The 25629-nt window shown below is 50.7% G+C and overlaps 1 protein-coding gene across 4 annotated transcripts in view; it reads left to right on the top strand.

The window, feature by feature from the left end:
• LOC135235847 (nuclear GTPase SLIP-GC-like) overlaps positions 1-25629 on the top strand; it is an 89516-nt gene that overhangs the window by 34289 nt on the left and 29598 nt on the right. The window lies entirely within an intron of this gene.

Consider the following 25629-nt stretch of genomic DNA (forward strand, 5'->3'; position numbering starts at 1 on the left):
CCCCCCAAAGGTATGATGGGAATTCGGGTGGATGCCAGGGTTTCCTGATTCAGTGCCAGCTGACTTTTGAACTACAACCAACACCTTCCTTCTGATAGGTCCAGAATTGCCTACATTATTACCCTGTTAACCGGTAAGGCCCTGGCTTGGGCTACCGCTATCTGGCAGAAGCAGGGCCCGGAGTGCTCAGACTACAAGTCATTCACTGGCGATATGCTACGAGTTTTTGATCAGTCTGCCACAGGCCAGGATGCAGCCAAACAACTTTTTCAGCTCCGTCAGGGGAGAGACAGTGTAGCTGACTACGCAATTTCGTTCCGTACCCTTGCTGCTGTAAGTGGTTGGAATGAGACGGCACTCATTTCGGCTTTTCTCAATGGTCTCTCTGATGCCTTGAAAGATGGTTTGGCTTCTGTTGATTATCCTGGCAATCTCGAATCCCTTATTACTCACGCCATACGTCTTGACAACCGGCTCCGTGAGCGTCACAGAGATCGCACCAGTTTCCCAAGGAGACATGAACTAACAGGCCCTTCCTGGCAGCTACCCACATCTCTCACTGAGGCACCTGAACCAATGCAGATGGGACGCACTCGTCTATCCCAGGCTGAGAGGGATCGACGCATGAGAGAGAGGTGTTGCATCTATTGTGGCAAGCCTGGCCACTTCAGAACCTCCTGTCCAGAGCTCTTGGGAAAAGAGCAATCCCGTCCAGCAGAGGGAGGGCTGTGACGGGAGCAACTCTTACTCCCGAATCCCCTGGTGCAGGTGTATACCTTCCCATTACCATCTCTTGGGGTGAGCAGAATTATTCTTGTCGAGCCCTGGTAGATTCTGGTTCTGCGGGGAACTTTATTGACGCTAATCTTGTTCAAAGATTCAGGATCCCCCAAGTTACTCTGGATACTCCCCTCTCAGTTACGGCTTTAGATGGCCATCCTCTTGGGCATGGCATTGTGACTTCTGCTACTTCCCCTTTGCGTCTCAAGGTAGAGACTCACCAAGAGGAGCTTTCCTTACATTTAATTGATTCCCCTGAGTTCCCTGTGGTCCTGGGCTTCCCCTGGTTGAACCGGCACAACCCCCATATTGACTGGATTACTGGCACTATCCTCGAATGGGGTCCTACTTGCCATGCTACATGCCTCTTTTCAAGTCCTTCCTGTCAGCTAGAGTCTCCAGACCCTTCCGAGTTAACCCATGTTCCTGCCGAGTATCTGGATTTGAAGGAGGTGTTTAGCAAGAAGAGGGCATCTACACTACCACCCCACAGACCCTACGACTGCGCCATTGAACTTTTGCCAGGTAGTAGCCCCCCTCGTGGGCGGATCTTTTCACTTTCCTTACCTGAACGCAAGGCAATGGATACTTACATTAAGGATGCCCTGGCTTCTGGTTTCATACGTCCTTCCACCTCGCCAGCAGGGGCTGGGTTCTTCTTTGTGGGTAAAAAGGACGGTGGATTGCGTCCATGCATTGACTACCGGGGTCTTAATAAAATCACCATTCGCAATCGTTATCCTCTGCCTCTGATGTCAACAGCATTTGACTTGCTCCAGGGAGCCACTGTTTTCACGAAACTGGACCTGCGCAATGCTTACCATCTGATCAGAATCAGAGAGGGCGATGAATGGAAAACCGCCTTCAATACTCCGTCCGGTCATTACGAGTACCAGGTTATGCCTTTTGGACTGACAAATGCTCCTGCAGTTTTCCAGGCTCTTATCAATGATGTCCTCAGGGACATGATAAATCAGTTTGTATTTGTCTACCTGGACGATATACTAATCTTCTCCAGATCTTTGCATGAGCATTGTCATCATGTGCGCCAAGTTCTCCAGAGACTGCTCAAGAATAACCTCTTTGTCAAACCCGAGAAGTGTGAATTTCATGTCACGGAGGTCTCGTTCCTTGGATTTGTCATTGGGGAAGGTAGAATTCAGATGGACCCAAAGAAGACCCAAGCAGTGCGTGACTGGCCTACTCCAAGATCAATCAAGGAGGTCCAAAGATTTCTTGGATTTGCAAACTTTTACCGCAAGTTTATCAGGGACTTCGGTTCAGTGGCTGCCCCCATTTCTTCCCTAACTAAGAAGAGTGGTGCTCCCTATGCTTGGACTCAAGAGGCTGATAAGGCATTCCGGGAGCTTAAGCAACGCTTTTCCTCAGCGCCCATCCTGACGCTTCCTGATCCAGTATTACCATTCATTGTTGAGGTAGATGCCTCGGATGTGGGGATTGGTGCCGTCCTTTCTCAACGCTCATCTGATGGAAAACTGCATCCGTGTGCCTTCCTGTCTCACCGCTTGACTCCTACTGAGTCCAGGTATGATGTCGGGGACCGGGAGTTACTGGCTGTTAAACTAGCGCTGGAAGATTGGAGACACTGGCTGGAGGGGGCCCAACATCCATTCCTGGTGTGGACCGACCATAAAAATCTGGAATACCTCCAACAAGCCAAGCGTCTGAACCCCCGTCAGGCCCGGTGGGCACTTTTTTTTAGTCGTTTTGATTTTACGCTCTCATACCGCCCCGGAACCAAGAACAAGAAGCCCGATGCCCTCTCAAGGCAACTTCTTCCCTCCAGTCGAGATGATGATGCAAGGCCGGTTATCTCAACATCCCGAATAGTAGCACCTATCCGATGGGGGATCGAGACTACAGTAAGGCAGGCACTCCAGAATGACCCAGATCCCGGAACAGGCCCCAGTGGACTTCTGTTTGTGCCCCGAGCCGTAAGGTCCCAAGTCCTACAGTGGGGACATTCGTCCCACCTCACTGCCCACCCCGGATCCCAAAGAACATACGAGTTTCTTCACAGACGTTTCTGGTGGCCTGAGATGATGAGGGACGTTAAAGCATTTGTGGCCAGCTGCCATGTGTGCGTCCAAAGTAAGAACCAACAACAACGCCCACAAGGTCTGCTGCATCCCCTCCCCATCCCAAGTCGTCCCTGGTCCCACCTCTCCATGGACTTTATCACCGGCTTGCCAGTTTCTGAAGGTAATAGTGTTATTTTAGTTATAGTAGACAGGTTCTCCAAAGCCTGTCGTTTTATACCTCTACCTAAGTTACCTTCAGCATTTGAGACGGCTAAACTTGTTTTTAATCATGTTTTTCGAGTTTTTGGTTTTCCCCAGGACATTGTCTCGGACAGAGGCCCCCAGTTCTCTTCCCGTGTGTGGCGAGCATTCTGTAAGCTGATCGGGGCCACAGCCAGTCTCTCCTCTGGGTTCCACCCCCAGTCTAATGGGCAGACCGAAAGGGTTAACCAGGAGCTGGAGGCCACACTAAGAAGCCTGGCAGCTACTAACCTCTCGTCCTGGAGCTCTCAGCTGCTGTGGGCAGAATATGCCCACAACACCCTTCAGTCCTCAGCTACCGGGTTGTCACCATTCCAATGTCAGCTTGGGTTCCAGCCACCGCTGTTTCCTGAACAAGAAGAGGAGGTCAGTGTGCCTTCAGTCCTCCACTTCATCCGGCGTTGCAGGAGAACCTGGCGAAGGGTCCGCCAGGCACTACTGCGGACCTCCAAGAGGAACCAAATTCAAGCCAACCGTCGCCGGAGGCCAGCCCTTCACTTCCGCCCTGGACAGAGGGTTTGGCTATCCTCGAGAGACCTTCCTCTGCGGGTGGAATCTCGCAAACTTGCCCCTCGTTTTGTTGGTCCCTTCAAGGTGCTCCACAGAGTCAACCCTGTCACCTATCGCCTCCAGTTGCCCCGTTCCCTGAAAATCAACCCCACCTTCCATGTGTCCAAATTACGACCAGTCCTTGTCTCCCCCCTGGCCCTGCCCCCAAAGCCCCGCCCCCTCCTCGGATCATCCATGGCCAACCTGCCTTCACAGTTCGCCGGTTGCTGAACTCCCGCCAGGTTCGTGGTGGCGTTCAGTATCTGGTGGACTGGGAAGGGTACGGACCCGAGGAACGCTCCTGGGTTCCTGCTCGGGACATCCTTGACAAGGACCTTATAAGAGACTTTCACCTCCAACACCCTGCTTGTCCTGGGAACGTCAGGAGACGTTCGTAAGGGGGGGGGTCCTGTCACGGGTTGGACTACTTTTAACCACCAGAGGGTGCCAAAGACTCTTTGTTCTGGACACTGGTTACCCTCCCTTGTTATGTTGACCCAGCCCTCTTGTTAACTTGCCCACCTGTACCTCATTGTCTCTGTCATGTGCCTTGTTTGCTCGTTTTTCTCAGTGTATTTAAGCCCGGTCCTCTGTCTATGTCTTTGCTAAGTCTTCGTGATTCCCTGGTGTTTCTCAAGCCCAAGCCTCTTGTTGACCCCACTGAAACGTTGCCTGATTTGACCTGGACTGTGTTCGGTATTCTCTTTTGAATTTTCCCTTGCTGGCGTGTTTGCTTGTCTCATGGACTGATCTGTGGTATTTGACTTTGGCTCTGTTTTTGGATTCTGATTTTTGGATTGACGTATTGGACTTGTTCTGCCTGCCTGTAACTTTCTCCCTGTTTAGGAGTGTTTTCTTTTCTAGTTCTGAGTTTTGTATTTGTGTTTTGTTGGGGATTAAAACCTGCTGAACTCCTGCCTGTGTTGCTCTGCACTTGAGTCACCTCCAGTCTCTGGTAGTGCAGTGGACTAGGTGTTTGACTGCCTCGTGGGGGACCAGAGTTCAAGTCCCCGGCCTGACAGAAGACTTAGCCATGACTGACTCAGCAGAAGCAACATCTTCTGTAAATATCTCCACTACGGAGTTTGAACGGATAATGGCTGCCTTGAACAGTTTTGGCTCCACTATGGACACACATGGTCAAGCCCTAACCAATCAGCAGGAGATTCTAGCTCGCCATGACCAAGTTCTACAGCAGCTAGCTCAAACCGTTCAGAGGTTGGTTCCATCTGAGCCCTCATCCTCTTCACCTGCACCACTAGCCCCTCCCGCTCCAGTACAACAATCCTATATGCCTCCCTCTCCACATCCCAGTACTGAGCCCCGCCTCCCAGCCCCCCAAAGGTATGATGGGAATTCGGGTGGATGCCAGGGTTTCCTGATTCAGTGCCAGCTGACTTTTGAACTACAACCAACAACCTTCCCTTCTGATAGGTCCAGAATTGCCTACATTATTACCCTGTTAACCGGTAAGGCCCTGGCTTGGGCTACCGCTATCTGGCAGAAGCAGGGCCCGGAGTGCTCAGACTACAAGTCATTCACTGGCGATATGCTACGAGTTTTTGATCAGTCTGCCACAGGCCAGGATGCAGCCAAACAACTTTTTCAGCTCCGTCAGGGGAGAGACAGTGTAGCTGACTACGCAATTTCGTTCCGTACCCTTGCTGCTGTAAGTGGTTGGAATGAGACGGCACTCATTTCGGCTTTTCTCAATGGTCTCTCTGATGCCTTGAAAGATGGTTTGGCTTCTGTTGATTATCCTGGCAATCTCGAATCCCTTATTACTCACGCCATACGTCTTGACAACCGGCTCCGTGAGCGTCACAGAGATCGCACCAGTTTCCCAAGGAGACATGAACTAACAGGCCCTTCCTGGCAGCTACCCACATCTCTCACTGAGGCACCTGAACCAATGCAGATGGGACGCACTCGTCTATCCCAGGCTGAGAGGGATCGACGCATGAGAGAGAGGTGTTGCATCTATTGTGGCAAGCCTGGCCACTTCAGAACCTCCTGTCCAGAGCTCTTGGGAAAAGAGCAATCCCGTCCAGCAGAGGGAGGGCTGTGACGGGAGCAACTCTTACTCCCGAATCCCCTGGTGCAGGTGTATACCTTCCCATTACCATCTCTTGGGGTGAGCAGAATTATTCTTGTCGAGCCCTGGTAGATTCTGGTTCTGCGGGGAACTTTATTGACGCTAATCTTGTTCAAAGATTCAGGATCCCCCAAGTTACTCTGGATACTCCCCTCTCAGTTACGGCTTTAGATGGCCATCCTCTTGGGCATGGCATTGTGACTTCTGCTACTTCCCCTTTGCGTCTCAAGGTAGAGACTCACCAAGAGGAGCTTTCCTTACATTTAATTGATTCCCCTGAGTTCCCTGTGGTCCTGGGCTTCCCCTGGTTGAACCGGCACAACCCCCATATTGACTGGATTACTGGCACTATCCTCGAATGGGGTCCTACTTGCCATGCTACATGCCTCTTTTCAAGTCCTTCCTGTCAGCTAGAGTCTCCAGACCCTTCCGAGTTAACCCATGTTCCTGCCGAGTATCTGGATTTGAAGGAGGTGTTTAGCAAGAAGAGGGCATCTACACTACCACCCCACAGACCCTACGACTGCGCCATTGAACTTTTGCCAGGTAGTAGCCCCCCTCGTGGGCGGATCTTTTCACTTTCCTTACCTGAACGCAAGGCAATGGATACTTACATTAAGGATGCCCTGGCTTCTGGTTTCATACGTCCTTCCACCTCGCCAGCAGGGGCTGGGTTCTTCTTTGTGGGTAAAAAGGACGGTGGATTGCGTCCATGCATTGACTACCGGGGTCTTAATAAAATCACCATTCGCAATCGTTATCCTCTGCCTCTGATGTCAACAGCATTTGACTTGCTCCAGGGAGCCACTGTTTTCACGAAACTGGACCTGCGCAATGCTTACCATCTGATCAGAATCAGAGAGGGCGATGAATGGAAAACCGCCTTCAATACTCCGTCCGGTCATTACGAGTACCAGGTTATGCCTTTTGGACTGACAAATGCTCCTGCAGTTTTCCAGGCTCTTATCAATGATGTCCTCAGGGACATGATAAATCAGTTTGTATTTGTCTACCTGGACGATATACTAATCTTCTCCAGATCTTTGCATGAGCATTGTCATCATGTGCGCCAAGTTCTCCAGAGACTGCTCAAGAATAACCTCTTTGTCAAACCCGAGAAGTGTGAATTTCATGTCACGGAGGTCTCGTTCCTTGGATTTGTCATTGGGGAAGGTAGAATTCAGATGGACCCAAAGAAGACCCAAGCAGTGCGTGACTGGCCTACTCCAAGATCAATCAAGGAGGTCCAAAGATTTCTTGGATTTGCAAACTTTTACCGCAAGTTTATCAGGGACTTCGGTTCAGTGGCTGCCCCCATTTCTTCCCTAACTAAGAAGAGTGGTGCTCCCTATGCTTGGACTCAAGAGGCTGATAAGGCATTCCGGGAGCTTAAGCAACGCTTTTCCTCAGCGCCCATCCTGACGCTTCCTGATCCAGTATTACCATTCATTGTTGAGGTAGATGCCTCGGATGTGGGGATTGGTGCCGTCCTTTCTCAACGCTCATCTGATGGAAAACTGCATCCGTGTGCCTTCCTGTCTCACCGCTTGACTCCTACTGAGTCCAGGTATGATGTCGGGGACCGGGAGTTACTGGCTGTTAAACTAGCGCTGGAAGATTGGAGACACTGGCTGGAGGGGGCCCAACATCCATTCCTGGTGTGGACCGACCATAAAAATCTGGAATACCTCCAACAAGCCAAGCGTCTGAACCCCCGTCAGGCCCGGTGGGCACTTTTTTTAGTCGTTTTGATTTTACGCTCTCATACCGCCCCGGAACCAAGAACAAGAAGCCCGATGCCCTCTCAAGGCAACTTCTTCCCTCCAGTCGAGATGATGATGCAAGGCCGGTTATCTCAACATCCCGAATAGTAGCACCTATCCGATGGGGGATCGAGACTACAGTAAGGCAGGCACTCCAGAATGACCCAGATCCCGGAACAGGCCCCAGTGGACTTCTGTTTGTGCCCCGAGCCGTAAGGTCCCAAGTCCTACAGTGGGGACATTCGTCCCACCTCACTGCCCACCCCGGATCCCAAAGAACATACGAGTTTCTTCACAGACGTTTCTGGTGGCCTGAGATGATGAGGGACGTTAAAGCATTTGTGGCCAGCTGCCATGTGTGCGTCCAAAGTAAGAACCAACAACAACGCCCACAAGGTCTGCTGCATCCCTCCCCATCCCAAGTCGTCCCTGGTCCCACCTCTCCATGGACTTTATCACCGGCTTGCCAGTTTCTGAAGGTAATAGTGTTATTTTAGTTATAGTAGACAGGTTCTCCAAAGCCTGTCGTTTTATACCTCTACCTAAGTTACCTTCAGCATTTGAGACGGCTAAACTTGTTTTTAATCATGTTTTTCGAGTTTTTGGTTTCCCCAGGACATTGTCTCGGACAGAGGCCCCCAGTTCTCTTCCCGTGTGTGGCGAGCATTCTGTAAGCTGATCGGGGCCACAGCCAGTCTCTCCTCTGGGTTCCACCCCCAGTCTAATGGGCAGACCGAAAGGGTTAACCAGGAGCTGGAGGCCACACTAAGAAGCCTGGCAGCTACTAACCTCTCGTCCTGGAGCTCTCAGCTGCTGTGGGCAGAATATGCCCACAACACCCTTCAGTCCTCAGCTACCGGGTTGTCACCATTCCAATGTCAGCTTGGGTTCCAGCCACCGCTGTTTCCTGAACAAGAAGAGGAGGTCAGTGTGCCTTCAGTCCTCCACTTCATCCGGCGTTGCAGGAAACCTGGCGAAGGGTCCGCCAGGCACTACTGCGGACCTCCAAGAGGAACCAAATTCAAGCCAACCGTCGCCGGAGGCCAGCCCTTCACTTCCGCCCTGGACAGAGGGTTTGGCTATCCTCGAGAGACCTTCCTCTGCGGGTGGAATCTCGCAAACTTGCCCCTCGTTTTGTTGGTCCCTTCAAGGTGCTCCACAGAGTCAACCCTGTCACCTATCGCCTCCAGTTGCCCCGTTCCCTGAAAATCAACCCCACCTTCCATGTGTCCAAATTACGACCAGTCCTTGTCTCCCCCCTGGCCCCTGCCCCCAAAGCCCCGCCCCCTCCTCGGATCATCCATGGCCAACCTGCCTTCACAGTTCGCCGGTTGCTGAACTCCCGCCAGGTTCGTGGTGGCGTTCAGTATCTGGTGGACTGGGAAGGGTACGGACCCGAGGAACGCTCCTGGGTTCCTGCTCGGGACATCCTTGACAAGGACCTTATAAGAGACTTTCACCTCCAACACCCTGCTTGTCCTGGGAACGTCAGGAGACGTTCGTAAGGGGGGGGGTCCTGTCACGGGTTGGACTACTTTTTAACCACCAGAGGGTGCCAAAGACTCTTTGTTCTGGACACTGGTTACCCTCCCTTGTTATGTTGACCCAGCCCTCTTGTTAACTTGCCCACCTGTACCTCATTGTCTCTGTCATGTGCCTTGTTTGCTCGTTTTTCTCAGTGTATTTAAGCCCGGTCCTCTGTCTATGTCTTTGCTAAGTCTTCGTGATTCCCTGGTGTTTCTCAAGCCCAAGCCTCTTGTTGACCCCACTGAAACGTTGCCTGATTTGACCTGGACTGTGTTCGGTATTCTCTTTTGAATTTTCCCTTGCTGGCGTGTTTGCTTGTCTCATGGACTGATCTGTGGTATTTGACTTTGGCTCTGTTTTTGGATTCTGATTTTTGGATTGACGTATTGGACTTGTTCTGCCTGCCTGTAACTTTCTCCCTGTTTAGGAGTGTTTTCTTTTCTAGTTCTGAGTTTTGTATTTGTGTTTTTGTTGGGGATTAAAACCTGCTGAACTCCTGCCTGTGTTGCTCTGCACTTGAGTCACCTCCAGTCTCTGGTAGTGCAGTGGACTAGGTGTTTGACTGCCTCGTGGGGGACCAGAGTTCAAGTCCCCGGCCTGACAGAAGACTTAGCCATGACTGACTCAGCAGAAGCAACATCTTCTGTAAATATCTCCACTACGGAGTTTGAACGGATAATGGCTGCCTTGAACAGTTTTGGCTCCACTATGGACACACATGGTCAAGCCCTAACCAATCAGCAGGAGATTCTAGCTCGCCATGACCAAGTTCTACAGCAGCTAGCTCAAACCGTTCAGAGGTTGGTTCCATCTGAGCCCTCATCCTCTTCACCTGCACCACTAGCCCCTCCCGCTCCAGTACAACAATCCTATATGCCTCCCTCTCCACATCCCAGTACTGAGCCCCGCCTCCCAGCCCCCCAAAGGTATGATGGGAATTCGGGTGGATGCCAGGGTTTCCTGATTCAGTGCCAGCTGACTTTTGAACTACAACCAACAACCTTCCCTTCTGATAGGTCCAGAATTGCCTACATTATTACCCTGTTAACCGGTAAGGCCCTGGCTTGGGCTACCGCTATCTGGCAGAAGCAGGGCCCGGAGTGCTCAGACTACAAGTCATTCACTGGCGATATGCTACGAGTTTTTGATCAGTCTGCCACAGGCCAGGATGCAGCCAAACAACTTTTTCAGCTCCGTCAGGGGAGAGACAGTGTAGCTGACTACGCAATTTCGTTCCGTACCCTTGCTGCTGTAAGTGGTTGGAATGAGACGGCACTCATTTCGGCTTTTCTCAATGGTCTCTCTGATGCCTTGAAAGATGGTTTGGCTTCTGTTGATTATCCTGGCAATCTCGAATCCCTTATTACTCACGCCATACGTCTTGACAACCGGCTCCGTGAGCGTCACAGAGATCGCACCAGTTTCCCAAGGAGACATGAACTAACAGGCCCTTCCTGGCAGCTACCCACATCTCTCACTGAGGCACCTGAACCAATGCAGATGGGACGCACTCGTCTATCCCAGGCTGAGAGGGATCGACGCATGAGAGAGAGGTGTTGCATCTATTGTGGCAAGCCTGGCCACTTCAGAACCTCCTGTCCAGAGCTCTTGGGAAAAGAGCAATCCCGTCCAGCAGAGGGAGGGCTGTGACGGGAGCAACTCTTACTCCCGAATCCCCTGGTGCAGGTGTATACCTTCCCATTACCATCTCTTGGGGTGAGCAGAATTATTCTTGTCGAGCCCTGGTAGATTCTGGTTCTGCGGGGAACTTTATTGACGCTAATCTTGTTCAAAGATTCAGGATCCCCCAAGTTACTCTGGATACTCCCCTCTCAGTTACGGCTTTAGATGGCCATCCTCTTGGGCATGGCATTGTGACTTCTGCTACTTCCCCTTTGCGTCTCAAGGTAGAGACTCACCAAGAGGAGCTTTCCTTACATTTAATTGATTCCCCTGAGTTCCCTGTGGTCCTGGGCTTCCCCTGGTTGAACCGGCACAACCCCCATATTGACTGGATTACTGGCACTATCCTCGAATGGGGTCCTACTTGCCATGCTACATGCCTCTTTTCAAGTCCTTCCTGTCAGCTAGAGTCTCCAGACCCTTCCGAGTTAACCCATGTTCCTGCCGAGTATCTGGATTTGAAGGAGGTGTTTAGCAAGAAGAGGGCATCTACACTACCACCCCACAGACCCTACGACTGCGCCATTGAACTTTTGCCAGGTAGTAGCCCCCTCGTGGGCGGATCTTTTCACTTTCCTTACCTGAACGCAAGGCAATGGATACTTACATTAAGGATGCCCTGGCTTCTGGTTTCATACGTCCTTCCACCTCGCCAGCAGGGGCTGGGTTCTTCTTTGTGGGTAAAAAGGACGGTGGATTGCGTCCATGCATTGACTACCGGGGTCTTAATAAAATCACCATTCGCAATCGTTATCCTCTGCCTCTGATGTCAACAGCATTTGACTTGCTCCAGGGAGCCACTGTTTTCACGAAACTGGACCTGCGCAATGCTTACCATCTGATCAGAATCAGAGAGGGCGATGAATGGAAAACCGCCTTCAATACTCCGTCCGGTCATTACGAGTACCAGGTTATGCCTTTTGGACTGACAAATGCTCCTGCAGTTTTCCAGGCTCTTATCAATGATGTCCTCAGGGACATGATAAATCAGTTTGTATTTGTCTACCTGGACGATATACTAATCTTCTCCAGATCTTTGCATGAGCATTGTCATCATGTGCGCCAAGTTCTCCAGAGACTGCTCAAGAATAACCTCTTTGTCAAACCCGAGAAGTGTGAATTTCATGTCACGGAGGTCTCGTTCCTTGGATTTGTCATTGGGGAAGGTAGAATTCAGATGGACCCAAAGAAGACCCAAGCAGTGCGTGACTGGCCTACTCCAAGATCAATCAAGGAGGTCCAAAGATTTCTTGGATTTGCAAACTTTTACCGCAAGTTTATCAGGGACTTCGGTTCAGTGGCTGCCCCCATTTCTTCCCTAACTAAGAAGAGTGGTGCTCCCTATGCTTGGACTCAAGAGGCTGATAAGGCATTCCGGGAGCTTAAGCAACGCTTTTCCTCAGCGCCCATCCTGACGCTTCCTGATCCAGTATTACCATTCATTGTTGAGGTAGATGCCTCGGATGTGGGGATTGGTGCCGTCCTTTCTCAACGCTCATCTGATGGAAAACTGCATCCGTGTGCCTTCCTGTCTCACCGCTTGACTCCTACTGAGTCCAGGTATGATGTCGGGGACCGGGAGTTACTGGCTGTTAAACTAGCGCTGGAAGATTGGAGACACTGGCTGGAGGGGGCCCAACATCCATTCCTGGTGTGGACCGACCATAAAAATCTGGAATACCTCCAACAAGCCAAGCGTCTGAACCCCCGTCAGGCCCGGTGGGCACTTTTTTTAGTCGTTTTGATTTTACGCTCTCATACCGCCCGGAACCAAGAACAAGAAGCCCGATGCCCTCTCAAGGCAACTTCTTCCCTCCAGTCGAGATGATGATGCAAGGCCGGTTATCTCAACATCCCGAATAGTAGCACCTATCCGATGGGGGATCGAGACTACAGTAAGGCAGGCACTCCAGAATGACCCAGATCCCGGAACAGGCCCCAGTGGACTTCTGTTTGTGCCCCGAGCCGTAAGGTCCCAAGTCCTACAGTGGGGACATTCGTCCCACCTCACTGCCCACCCCGGATCCCAAAGAACATACGAGTTTCTTCACAGACGTTTCTGGTGGCCTGAGATGATGAGGGACGTTAAAGCATTTGTGGCCAGCTGCCATGTGTGCGTCCAAAGTAAGAACCAACAACAACGCCCACAAGGTCTGCTGCATCCCTCCCCATCCCAAGTCGTCCCTGGTCCCACCTCTCCATGGACTTTATCACCGGCTTGCCAGTTTCTGAAGGTAATAGTGTTATTTTAGTTATAGTAGACAGGTTCTCCAAAGCCTGTCGTTTTATACCTCTACCTAAGTTACCTTCAGCATTTGAGACGGCTAAACTTGTTTTTAATCATGTTTTTCGAGTTTTTGGTTTTCCCCAGGACATTGTCTCGGACAGAGGCCCCCAGTTCTCTTCCCGTGTGTGGCGAGCATTCTGTAAGCTGATCGGGGCCACAGCCAGTCTCTCCTCTGGGTTCCACCCCCAGTCTAATGGGCAGACCGAAAGGGTTAACCAGGAGCTGGAGGCCACACTAAGAAGCCTGGCAGCTACTAACCTCTCGTCCTGGAGCTCTCAGCTGCTGTGGGCAGAATATGCCCACAACACCCTTCAGTCCTCAGCTACCGGGTTGTCACCATTCCAATGTCAGCTTGGGTTCCAGCCACCGCTGTTTCCTGAACAAGAAGAGGAGGTCAGTGTGCCTTCAGTCCTCCACTTCATCCGGCGTTGCAGGAGAACCTGGCGAAGGGTCCGCCAGGCACTACTGCGGACCTCCAAGAGGAACCAAATTCAAGCCAACCGTCGCCGGAGGCCAGCCCTTCACTTCCGCCCTGGACAGAGGGTTTGGCTATCCTCGAGAGACCTTCCTCTGCGGGTGAATCTCGCAAACTTGCCCCTCGTTTTGTTGGTCCCTTCAAGGTGCTCCACAGAGTCAACCCTGTCACCTATCGCCTCCAGTTGCCCCGTTCCCTGAAAATCAACCCCACCTTCCATGTGTCCAAATTACGACCAGTCCTTGTCTCCCCCTGGCCCCTGCCCCCAAAGCCCCGCCCCCTCCTCGGATCATCCATGGCCAACCTGCCTTCACAGTTCGCCGGTTGCTGAACTCCCGCCAGGTTCGTGGTGGCGTTCAGTATCTGGTGGACTGGGAAGGTACGGACCCGAGGAACGCTCCTGGGTTCCTGCTCGGGACATCCTTGACAAGGACCTTATAAGAGACTTTACCTCCAACACCCTGCTTGTCCTGGGAACGTCAGGAGACGTTCGTAAGGGGGGGGGGTCCTGTCACGGGTTGGACTACTTTTTAACCACCAGAGGGTGCCAAAGACTCTTTGTTCTGGACACTGGTTACCCTCCCTTGTTATGTTGACCCAGCCCTCTTGTTAACTTGCCCACCTGTACCTCATTGTCTCTGTCATGTGCCTTGTTTGCTCGTTTTTCTCAGTGTATTTAAGCCCGGTCCTCTGTCTATGTCTTTGCTAAGTCTTCGTGATTCCCTGGTGTTTCTCAAGCCCAAGCCTCTTGTTGACCCCACTGAAACGTTGCCTGATTTGACCTGGACTGTGTTCGGTATTCTCTTTTGAATTTTCCCTTGCTGGCGTGTTTGCTTGTCTCATGGACTGATCTGTGGTATTTGACTTTGGCTCTGTTTTGGATTCTGATTTTTGGATTGACGTATTGGACTTGTTCTGCCTGCCTGTAACTTTCTCCCTGTTTAGGAGTGTTTTCTTTTCTAGTTCTGAGTTTTGTATTTGTGTTTTTGTTGGGGATTAAAACCTGCTGAACTCCTGCCTGTGTTGCTCTGCACTTGAGTCACCTCCAGTCTCTGGTAGTGCAGTGGACTAGGTGTTTGACTGCCTCGTGGGGACCAGAGTTCAAGTCCCCGGCCTGACAGAAGACTTAGCCATGACTGACTCAGCAGAAGCAACATCTTCTGTAAATATCTCCACTACGGAGTTTGAACGGATAATGGCTGCCTTGAACAGTTTTGGCTCCACTATGGACACACATGGTCAAGCCCTAACCAATCAGCAGGAGATTCTAGCTCGCCATGACCAAGTTCTACAGCAGCTAGCTCAAACCGTTCAGAGGTTGGTTCCATCTGAGCCCTCATCCTCTTCACCTGCACCACTAGCCCCTCCCGCTCCAGTACAACAATCCTATATGCCTCCCTCTCCACATCCCAGTACTGAGCCCCGCCTCCCAGCCCCCCAAAGGTATGATGGGAATTCGGGTGGATGCCAGGGTTTCCTGATTCAGTGCCAGCTGACTTTTGAACTACAACCAACAACCTTCCTTCTGATAGGTCCAGAATTGCCTACATTATTACCCTGTTAACCGGTAAGGCCCTGGCTTGGGCTACCGCTATCTGGCAGAAGCAGGGCCCGGAGTGCTCAGACTACAAGTCATTCACTGGCGATATGCTACGAGTTTTTGATCAGTCTGCCACAGGCCAGGATGCAGCCAAACAACTTTTTCAGCTCCGTCAGGGAGAGACAGTGTAGCTGACTACGCAATTTCGTTCCGTACCCTTGCTGCTGTAAGTGGTTGGAATGAGACGGCACTCATTTCGGCTTTTCTCAATGGTCTCTCTGATGCCTTGAAAGATGGTTTGGCTTCTGTTGATTATCCTGGCAATCTCGAATCCCTTATTACTCACGCCATACGTCTTGACAACCGGCTCCGTGAGCGTCACAGAGATCGCACCAGTTTCCCAAGGAGACATGAACTAACAGGCCCTTCCTGGCAGCTACCCACATCTCTCACTGAGGCACCTGAACCAATGCAGATGGGACGCACTCGTCTATCCCAGGCTGAGAGGGATCGACGCATGAGAGAGAGGTGTTGCATCTATTGTGGCAAGCCTGGCCACTTCAGAACCTCCTGTCCAGAGCTCTTGGGAAAAGAGCAATCCCGTCCAGCAGAGGGAGGGCTGTGACGGGAGCAACTCTTACTCCCGAATCCCCTGGTGCAGGTGTATACCTTCCCATTACCATCTCTTGGGGTGAGCAGAATTATTCTTGTCGAGCCCTGGTAGATTCTGGTTCTGCGGGGAACTTTATTGACGCTAATCTTGTTCAAAGATTCAGGATCCCCCAAGTTACTCTGGATACTCCCCTCTCAGTTACGGCTTTAGATGGCCATCCTCTTGGGCATGGCATTGTGACTTCTGCTACTTCCCCTTTGCGTCTCAAGGTAGAGACTCACCAAGAGGAGCTTTCCTTACATTTAATTGATTCCCCTGAGTTCCCTGTGGTCCTGGGCTTCCCCTGGTTGAACCGGCACAACCCCCATATTGACTGGATTACTGGCACTATCCTCGAATGGGGTCCTACTTGCCATGCTACATGCCTCTTTTCAAGTCCTTCCTGTCAGCTAGAGTCTCCAGACCCTTCCGAGTTAACCCATGTTCCTGCCGAGTATCTGGATTTGAAGGAGGTGTTTAGCAAGAAGAGGGCATCTACACTACCACCCCACAGACCCTACGACTGCGCCATTGAACTTTTGCCAGGTAGTAGCCCCCCTCGTGGGCGGATCTTTTCACTTTCCTTACCTGAACGCAAGGCAATGGATACTTACATTAAGGATGCCCTGGCTTCTGGTTTCATACGTCCTTCCACCTCGCCAGCAGGGGCTGGGTTCTTCTTTGTGGGTAAAAAGGACGGTGGATTGCGTCCATGCATTGACTACCGGGTCTTAATAAAATCACCATTCGCAATCGTTATCCTCTGCCTCTGATGTCAACAGCATTTGACTTGCTCCAGGGAGCCACTGTTTTCACGAAACTGGACCTGCGCAATGCTTACCATCTGATCAGAATCAGAGAGGGCGATGAATGGAAAACCGCCTTCAATACTCCGTCCGGTCATTACGAGTACCAGGTTATGCCTTTTGGACTGACAAATGCTCCTGCAGTTTTCCAGGCTCTTATCAATGATGTCCTCAGGGACATGATAAATCAGTTTGTATTTGTCTACCTGGACGATATACTAATCTTCTCCAGATCTTTGCATGAGCATTGTCATCATGTGCGCCAAGTTCTCCAGAGACTGCTCAAGAATAACCTCTTTGTCAAACCCGAGAAGTGTGAATTTCATGTCACGGAGGTCTCGTTCCTTGGATTTGTCATTGGGGAAGGTAGAATTCAGATGGACCCAAAGAAGACCCAAGCAGTGCGTGACTGGCCTACTCCAAGATCAATCAAGGAGGTCCAAAGATTTCTTGGATTTGCAAACTTTTACCGCAAGTTTATCAGGGACTTCGGTTCAGTGGCTGCCCCATTTCTTCCCTAACTAAGAAGAGTGGTGCTCCTATGCTTGGACTCAAGAGGCTGATAAGGCATTCCGGGAGCTTAAGCAACGCTTTTCCTCAGCGCCCATCCTGACGCTTCCTGATCCAGTATTACCATTCATTGTTGAGGTAGATGCCTCGGATGTGGGGATTGGTGCCGTCCTTTCTCAACGCTCATCTGATGGAAAACTGCATCCGTGTGCCTTCCTGTCTCACCGCTTGACTCCTACTGAGTCCAGGTATGATGTCGGGGACCGGGAGTTACTGGCTGTTAAACTAGCGCTGGAAGATTGGAGACACTGGCTGGAGGGGGCCCAACATCCATTCCTGGTGTGGACCGACCATAAAAATCTGGAATACCTCCAACAAGCCAAGCGTCTGAACCCCGTCAGGCCGGTGGGCACTTTTTTTAGTCGTTTTGATTTTACGCTCTCATACCGCCCCGGAACCAAGAACAAGAAGCCCGATGCCCTCTCAAGGCAACTTCTTCCCTCCAGTCGAGATGATGATGCAAGGCCGGTTATCTCAACATCCCGAATAGTAGCACCTATCCGATGGGGGATCGAGACTACAGTAAGGCAGGCACTCCAGAATGACCCAGATCCCGGAACAGGCCCCAGTGGACTTCTGTTTGTGCCCCGAGCCGTAAGGTCCCAAGTCCTACAGTGGGGACATTCGTCCACCTCACTGCCCACCCCGGATCCCAAAGAACATACGAGTTTCTTCACAGACGTTTCTGGTGGCCTGAGATGATGAGGGACGTTAAAGCATTTGTGGCCAGCTGCCATGTGTGCGTCCAAAGTAAGAACCAACAACAACGCCCACAAGGTCTGCTGCATCCCCTCCCATCCCAAGTCGTCCCTGGTCCCACCTCTCCATGGACTTTATCACCGGCTTGCCAGTTTCTGAAGGTAATAGTGTTATTTTAGTTATAGTAGACAGGTTCTCCAAAGCCTGTCGTTTTATACCTCTACCTAAGTTACCTTCAGCATTTGAGACGGCTAAACTTGTTTTTAATCATGTTTTTCGAGTTTTTGGTTTTCCCCAGGACATTGTCTCGGACAGAGGCCCCAGTTCTCTTCCCGTGTGTGGCGAGCATTCTGTAAGCTGATCGGGGCCACAGCCAGTCTCTCCTCTGGGTTCCACCCCCAGTCTAATGGGCAGACCGAAAGGGTTAACCAGGAGCTGGAGGCCACACTAAGAAGCCTGGCAGCTACTAACCTCTCGTCCTGGAGCTCTCAGCTGCTGTGGGCAGAATATGCCCACAACACCCTTCAGTCCTCAGCTACCGGGTTGTCACCATTCCAATGTCAGCTTGGGTTCCAGCCACCGCTGTTTCCTGAACAAGAAGAGGAGGTCAGTGTGCCTTCAGTCCTCCACTTCATCCGGCGTTGCAGGAGAACCTGGCGAAGGGTCCGCCAGGCACTACTGCGGACCTCCAAGAGGAACCAAATTCAAGCCAACCGTCGCCGGAGGCCAGCCCTTCACTTCCGCCCTGGACAGAGGGTTTGGCTATCCTCGAGAGACCTTCCTCTGCGGGTGGAATCTCGCAAACTTGCCCCTCGTTTTGTTGGTCCCTTCAAGGTGCTCCACAGAGTCACCCTGTCACCTATCGCCTCCAGTTGCCCCGTTCCCTGAAAATCAACCCCACCTTCCATGTGTCCAAATTACGACCAGTCCTTGTCTCCCCCTGGCCCCTGCCCCAAAGCCCCGCCCCCTCCTCGGATCATCCATGGCCAACCTGCCTTCACAGTTCGCCGGTTGCTGAACTCCCGCCAGGTTCGTGGTGGCGTTCAGTATCTGGTGGACTGGGAAGGGTACGGACCCGAGGAACGCTCCTGGGTTCCTGCTCGGGACATCCTTGACAAGGACCTTATAAGAGACTTTCACCTCCAACACCCTGCTTGTCCTGGGAACGTCAGGAGACGTTCGTAAGGGGGGGGGGTCCTGTCACGGGTTGGACTACTTTTTAACCACCAGAGGGTGCCAAAGACTCTTTGTTCTGGACACTGGTTACCCTCCCTTGTTATGTTGACCCAGCCCTCTTGTTAACTTGCCCACCTGTACCTCATTGTCTCTGTCATGTGCCTTGTTTGCTCGTTTTTCTCAGTGTATTTAAGCCCGGTCCTCTGTCTATGTCTTTGCTAAGTCTTCGTGATTCCCTGGTGTTTCTCAAGCCCAAGCCTCTTGTTGACCCCACTGAAACGTTGCCTGATTTGACCTGGACTGTGTTCGGTATTCTCTTTTGAATTTTCCCTTGCTGGCGTGTTTGCTTGTCTCATGGACTGATCTGTGTATTTGACTTTGGCTCTGTTTTTGGATTCTGATTTTGGATTGACGTATTGGACTTGTTCTGCTGCCTGTAACTTTCTCCCTGTTTAGGAGTGTTTTCTTTTCTAGTTCTGAGTTTTGTATTTGTGTTTTTGTTGGGGATTAAAACCTGCTGAACTCCTGCCTGTGTTGCTCTGCACTTGAGTCACCTCCAGTCTCTGGTAGTGCAGTGGACTAGGTGTTTGACTGCCTCGTGGGGGACCAGAGTTCAAGTCCCGGCCTGACAGAAGACTTAGCCATGACTGACTCAGCAGAAGCAACATCTTCTGTAAATATCTCCACTACGGAGTTTGAACGGATAATGGCTGCCTTGAACAGTTTTGGCTCCACTATGGACACACATGGTCAAGCCCTAACCAATCAGCAGGAGATTCTAGCTCGCCATGACCAAGTTCTACAGCAGCTAGCTCAAACCGTTCAGAGGTTGGTTCCATCTGAGCCCTCATCCTCTTCACCTGCACCACTAGCCCCTCCCGCTCCAGTACAACAATCCTATATGCCTCCCTCTCCACATCCCAGTACTGAGCCCCGCCTCCCAGCCCCCCAAAGGTATGATGGGAATTCGGGTGGATGCCAGGGTTTCCTGATTCAGTGCCAGCTGACTTTTGAACTACAACCAACAACCTTCCCTTCTGATAGGTCCAGAATTGCCTACATTATTACCCTGTTAACCGGTAAGGCCCTGGCTGGGCTACCGCTATCTGGCAGAAGCAGGGCCGGAGTGCTCAGACTACAAGTCATTCACTGGCGATATGCTACGAGTTTTGATCAGTCTGCCACAGGCCAGGATGCAGCCAAACAACTTTTCAGCTCCGTCAGGGAGAGACAGTGTAGCTGACTACGCAATTCGTTCCGTACCCTTGCTGCTGTAAGTGGTTGGAATGAGACGGCACTCATTTCGGCTTTTCTCAATGGTCTCTCTGATGCCTTGAAAGATGGTTTGGCTTCTGTTGATTATCCTGGCAATCTCGAATCCCTTATTACTCACGCCATACGTCTTGACAACCGGCTCCGTGAGCGTCACAGAGATCGCACCAGTTTCCCAAGGAGACATGAACTAACAGGCCCTTCCTGGCAGCTACCCACATCTCTCACTGAGGCACCTGAACCAATGCAGATGGGACGCACTCGTCTATCCCAGGCTGAGAGGATCGACGCATGAGAGAGAGGTGTTGCATCTATTGTGGCAAGCCTGGCCACTTCAGAACCTCCTGTCCAGAGCTCTTGGGAAAAGAGCAATCCCGTCCAGCAGAGGGAGGGCTGTGACGGGAGCAACTCTTACTCCCGAATCCCCTGGTGCAGGTGTATACCTTCCCATTACCATCTCTTGGGGTGAGCAGAATTATTCTTGTCGAGCCCTGGTAGATTCTGGTTCTGGGGAACTTTATTGACGCTAATCTTGTTCAAAGATTCAGGATCCCCAAGTTACTCTGGATACTCCCCTCTCAGTTACGGCTTTAGATGGCCATCCTCTTGGGCATGGCATTGTGACTTCTGCTACTTCCCCTTTGCGTCTCAAGGTAGAGACTCACCAAGAGGAGCTTTCCTTACATTTAATTGATTCCCCTGAGTTCCCTGTGGTCCTGGGCTTCCCTGGTTGAACCGGCACAACCCCATATTGACTGGATTACTGGCACTATCCTCGAATGGGGTCCTACTTGCCATGCTACATGCCTCTTTTCAAGTCCTTCCTGTCAGCTAGAGTCTCCAGACCCTTCGAGTTAACCCATGTTCCTGCCGAGTATCTGGATTGAAGGAGGTGTTTAGCAAGAAGAGGGCATCTACACTACCACCCCACAGACCCTACGACTGCGCCATTGAACTTTTGCCAGGTAGTAGCCCCCTCGTGGGCGGATCTTTTCACTTTCCTTACCTGAACGCAAGGCAATGGATACTTACATTAAGGATGCCCTGGCTTCTGGTTCATACGTCCTTCCACCTCGCCAGCAGGGGCTGGGTTCTTCTTTGTGGGTAAAAAGGACGGTGGATTGCGTCCATGCATTGACTACCGGGGTCTTAATAAAATCACCATTCGCAATCGTTATCCTCTGCCTCTGATGTCAACAGCATTTGACTTGCTCCAGGAGCACTGTTTTCACGAAACTGGACCTGCGCAATGCTTACCATCTGATCAGAATCAGAGAGGGCGATGAATGGAAAACGCCTTCAATACTCCGTCCGGTCATTACGAGTACCAGGTTATGCCTTTTGGACTGACAAATGCTCCTGCAGTTTTCCAGGCTCTTATCAATGATGTCCTCAGGGACATGATAAATCAGTTTGTATTTGTCTACCTGGACGATATACTAATCTTCTCCAGATCTTTGCATGAGCATTGTCATCATGTGCGCCAAGTTCTCCAGAGACTGCTCAAGAATAACCTCTTTGTCAAACCCGAGAAGTGTGAATTTCATGTCACGGAGGTCTCGTTCCTTGGATTTGTCATTGGGGAAGGTAGAATTCAGATGGACCCAAAGAAGACCCAAGCAGTGCGTGACTGGCCTACTCCAAGATCAATCAAGGAGGTCCAAAGATTTCTTGGATTTGCAAACTTTTACCGCAAGTTTATCAGGGACTTCGGTTCAGTGGCTGCCCCCATTTCTTCCTAACTAAGAAAGTGGTGCTCCCTATGCTTGGACTCAAGAGGCTGATAAGGCATTCCGGGAGCTTAAGCAACGCTTTTCCTCAGCGCCCATCCTGCGCTTCCTGATCCAGTATTACCATTCATTGTTGAGGTAGATGCCTCGGATGTGGGGATTGGTGCCGTCCTTTCTCAACGCTCATCTGATGGAAAACTGCATCCGTGTGCCTTCCTGTCTCACGCTTGACTCCTACTGAGTCCAGGTATGATGTCGGGGACCGGGAGTTACTGGCTGTTAAACTAGCGCTGGAAGATTGGAGACACTGGCTGGAGGGGCCCAACATCCATTCCTGGTGTGGACCGACCATAAAAATCTGGAATACCTCCAACAAGCCAAGCGTCTGAACCCCGTCAGGCCGGTGGGCACTTTTTTTAGTCGTTTTGATTTTACGGCTCTCATACCGCCCGGAACCAAGAACAAGAAGCCGATGCCCTCTCAAGGCAACTTCTTCCCTCCAGTCGAGATGATGATGCAAGGCGGTTATCTCAACATCCCGAATAGTAGCACCTATCCGATGGGGATCGAGACTACAGTAAGGCAGGCACTCCCGAATGACCCAGATCCCGGAACAGGCCCCAGTGGACTTCTGTTTGTGCCCCGAGCCGTAAGGTCCCAAGTCCTACAGTGGGGACATTCGTCCCACCTCACTGCCCACCCGGATCCCAAGAACATACGAGTTTCTTCACAGACGTTTCTGGTGGCCTGAGATGATGAGGGCGTTAAAGCATTTGTGGCCAGCTGCCATGTGTGCGTCAAAGTAAGAACCAACAACAACGCCCACAAGGTCGCTGCATCCCTCCCATCCCAAGTCGTCCTGGTCCCCCTCTCCATGGACTTTATCACGGCTTGCCAGTTTCTGAAGGTAATAGTGTTATTTTAGTTATAGTAGACAGGTTCTCCCAAAGCCTGTCGTTTTATACCTCTACCTAAGTTACCTTCAGCATTTGAGACGGCTAAACTTGTTTTTAATCATGTTTTTCGAGTTTTGGTTTTCCCCAGGACATTGTCTCGGACAGAGGCCCCCAGTTCTCTTCCGTGTGTGGCGAGCTTCTGTAAGCTGATCGGGGCCACAGCCAGTCTCTCCTCTGGGTTCCACCCCCAGTCTAATGGGCAGACCGAAAGGGTTAACCAGGAGCTGGAGGCCACACTAAAAGCCTGGCAGCTACTAACCTCTCGTCCTGGAGCTCTCAGCTGCTGTGGGCAGAATATGCCCACAACACCCTTCAGTCCTCAGCTACCGGGTTGTCACCATTCCAATGTCAGCTTGGGTTCCAGCCACCGCTGTTTCCTGAACAAGAAGAGGAGGTCAGTGTGCCTTCAGTCCTCCACTTCATCCGGCGTTGCAGGAGAACCTGGCGAAGGGTCCGCCAGGCACTCTGCGGACCTCCAGAGGAACCAAATTCAAGCCAACCGTCGCGGAGGCCAGCCCTTCACTTCGCCTGGACAGAGGGTTTGGCTATCCTCGAGAGACCTTCCTCTGCGGGTGGAATCTCGCAAACTTGCCCTCGTTTTGTTGGTCCCTCAAGGTGCTCCCAGAGTCAACCCTGTCACCTATCGCCTCCAGTTGCCCCGTTCCCTGAAAATCAACCCCACCTTCCATGTGTCCAAATTACGACCAGTCCTTGTCTCCCCCCTGGCCCCTGCCCCCAAAGCCCCGCCCCCTCCTCGGATCATCCATGGCCAACCTGCCTTCACAGTTCGCGGTTGCTGAACTCCCCGCCAGGTTCGTGGTGGCGTTCAGTATCTGGTGGACTGGGAAGGGTAGCGGACCCGAGGAACGCTCCTGGGTTCCTGCTCGGGACATCCTTGACAGGACCTTATAAGAGACTTTCACCTCCAACACCCTGCTTGTCCTGGGAACGTCAGGAGACGTTCGTAAGGGGGGGGGGTCCTGTCACGGGTTGGACTACTTTTAACCACCAGAGGGTGCCAAAGACTCTTTGTTCTGGACACTGGTTACCTCCCTTGTTATGTTGACCCAGCCTCTTTTAACTTGCCCACCTGTACCTCATTGTCTCTGTCATGTGCCTTGTTTGCTCGTTTTTTTTCAGTGTATTTAAGCCGGTCCTCTGTCTATGTCTTTGCTAAGTCTTCGTGATTCCCTGGTGTTTCTCAAGCCCAAGCCTCTTGTTGACCCCACTGAAACGTTGCCTGATTTGACCTGGACTGTGTTCGGTATTCTCTTTTGAATTTTCCCTTGCTGGCGTGTTTGCTTGTCTCATGGACTGATCTGTGGTATTTGACTTTGGCTCTGTTTTTGGATTCTGATTTTTGGATTGACGTATTGGACTTGTTCTGCCTGCCTGTAACTTTCTCCTGTTTAGGAGTGTTTTCTTTTCTAGTTCTGAGTTTTGTATTTGTGTTTTTGTTGGGGATTAAAACCTGCTGAACTCCTGCCTGTGTTGCTCTGCACTTGAGTCACCTCAGTCTCTGGTAGTGCAGTGGACTAGGTGTTTGACTGCCTCGTGGGGGACCAGAGTTCAAGTCCCGGCCTGACATTATTATTGAGGACTTCTGGCATAGCTAAGCCCATATGTTTGCTGATAGACTCTATCTGACATCGTTTTCTGGAGCAAAACAGAGACAGTAAATCAATGACAGTTATATCCGCTTCTGTCTCCATCTACTGAACATAGATAAGATTTCATCATTGCTATGTAAGTATTACTGCTCAAAATATTTCGGTTATTACGTTATTTTAGAAATTAGTGTCTTTAAATAGGTGGTGGTATTATGTAATGTGGATATTTCACACTGTAATGTAAGCGTTAGTTAGTAGTGTAATGGTTTTGTGACGCATACAACAGTGATGAGGAGAGTGTTGAAACATTGCCAAAACGTGGTGGACGGCTGAAAAATGTTTTATATCTCCCATTCCCATACAAGAAAACATAGGAGTGTACAGAGTATAGAAATAGGCTACATACAAGAGTTAATTATTACACATTTAGGTACTGTGCAGCATTGTGTGACTATATGTTTGCATTATGTTTAAATTATATCTATGTTTCATCTTAAACCTTCATAAGGGGCTCATATGCTTTACAATGGACAAAAGCATTATATTCCTTTTGGAGAGATTTTGGATTGTTTCTGGACCCTTAGCTATTTTAGACCAGTGTTAATAATTTAGACATTGTGGGTAGATTTGGAGATGCTGGGTACACCGCTTAGTTTTGCTTCATAGGTCTTTAGTAGTTCTACATATCCACCCTTAGATTTTATGAACTTGTGGTCAAGAATTTTTGATCCACGACTGTATACTTTAACCCGCAATCTCCCAGTATTTCATTGCGAACTAAAAAAGGAGCAAATTCATTTTAGATTTTTTTGCCTTGACCATTGCATTTGTGGCACTTTATTTCTTACAAAATTATGAATATAAAGTAATATAATTATTACTAGTATTATAAATGGTACAAATGTATTGCTTCATTTAAGACATTTTCTAGTCTCTGTGGTGTTCACGTCTGGAGTTATAAAGCTTTAAATAGAGGAACCCTAAATGGGCAAGGATTTACAGGTACTCTAGTGGGGGATGGTTGGGGTGGAGTTAACTAGCTATTGTTCCCCCCCATTATCTCCCTGTGAGAAGTGTGAAAAGTTCAAGTCTTTTAAGGGGGTTTTTTCTGTACTTATTTTAGGAGTACCAACATTCAAATAAGCAATCTTCTTAA

The sequence above is a fragment of the Anguilla rostrata genome, chromosome 1 (genome assembly GCF_018555375.3).
Source record: "Anguilla rostrata isolate EN2019 chromosome 1, ASM1855537v3, whole genome shotgun sequence".
Taxonomy (NCBI): Eukaryota; Metazoa; Chordata; class Actinopteri; order Anguilliformes; family Anguillidae; genus Anguilla; species Anguilla rostrata.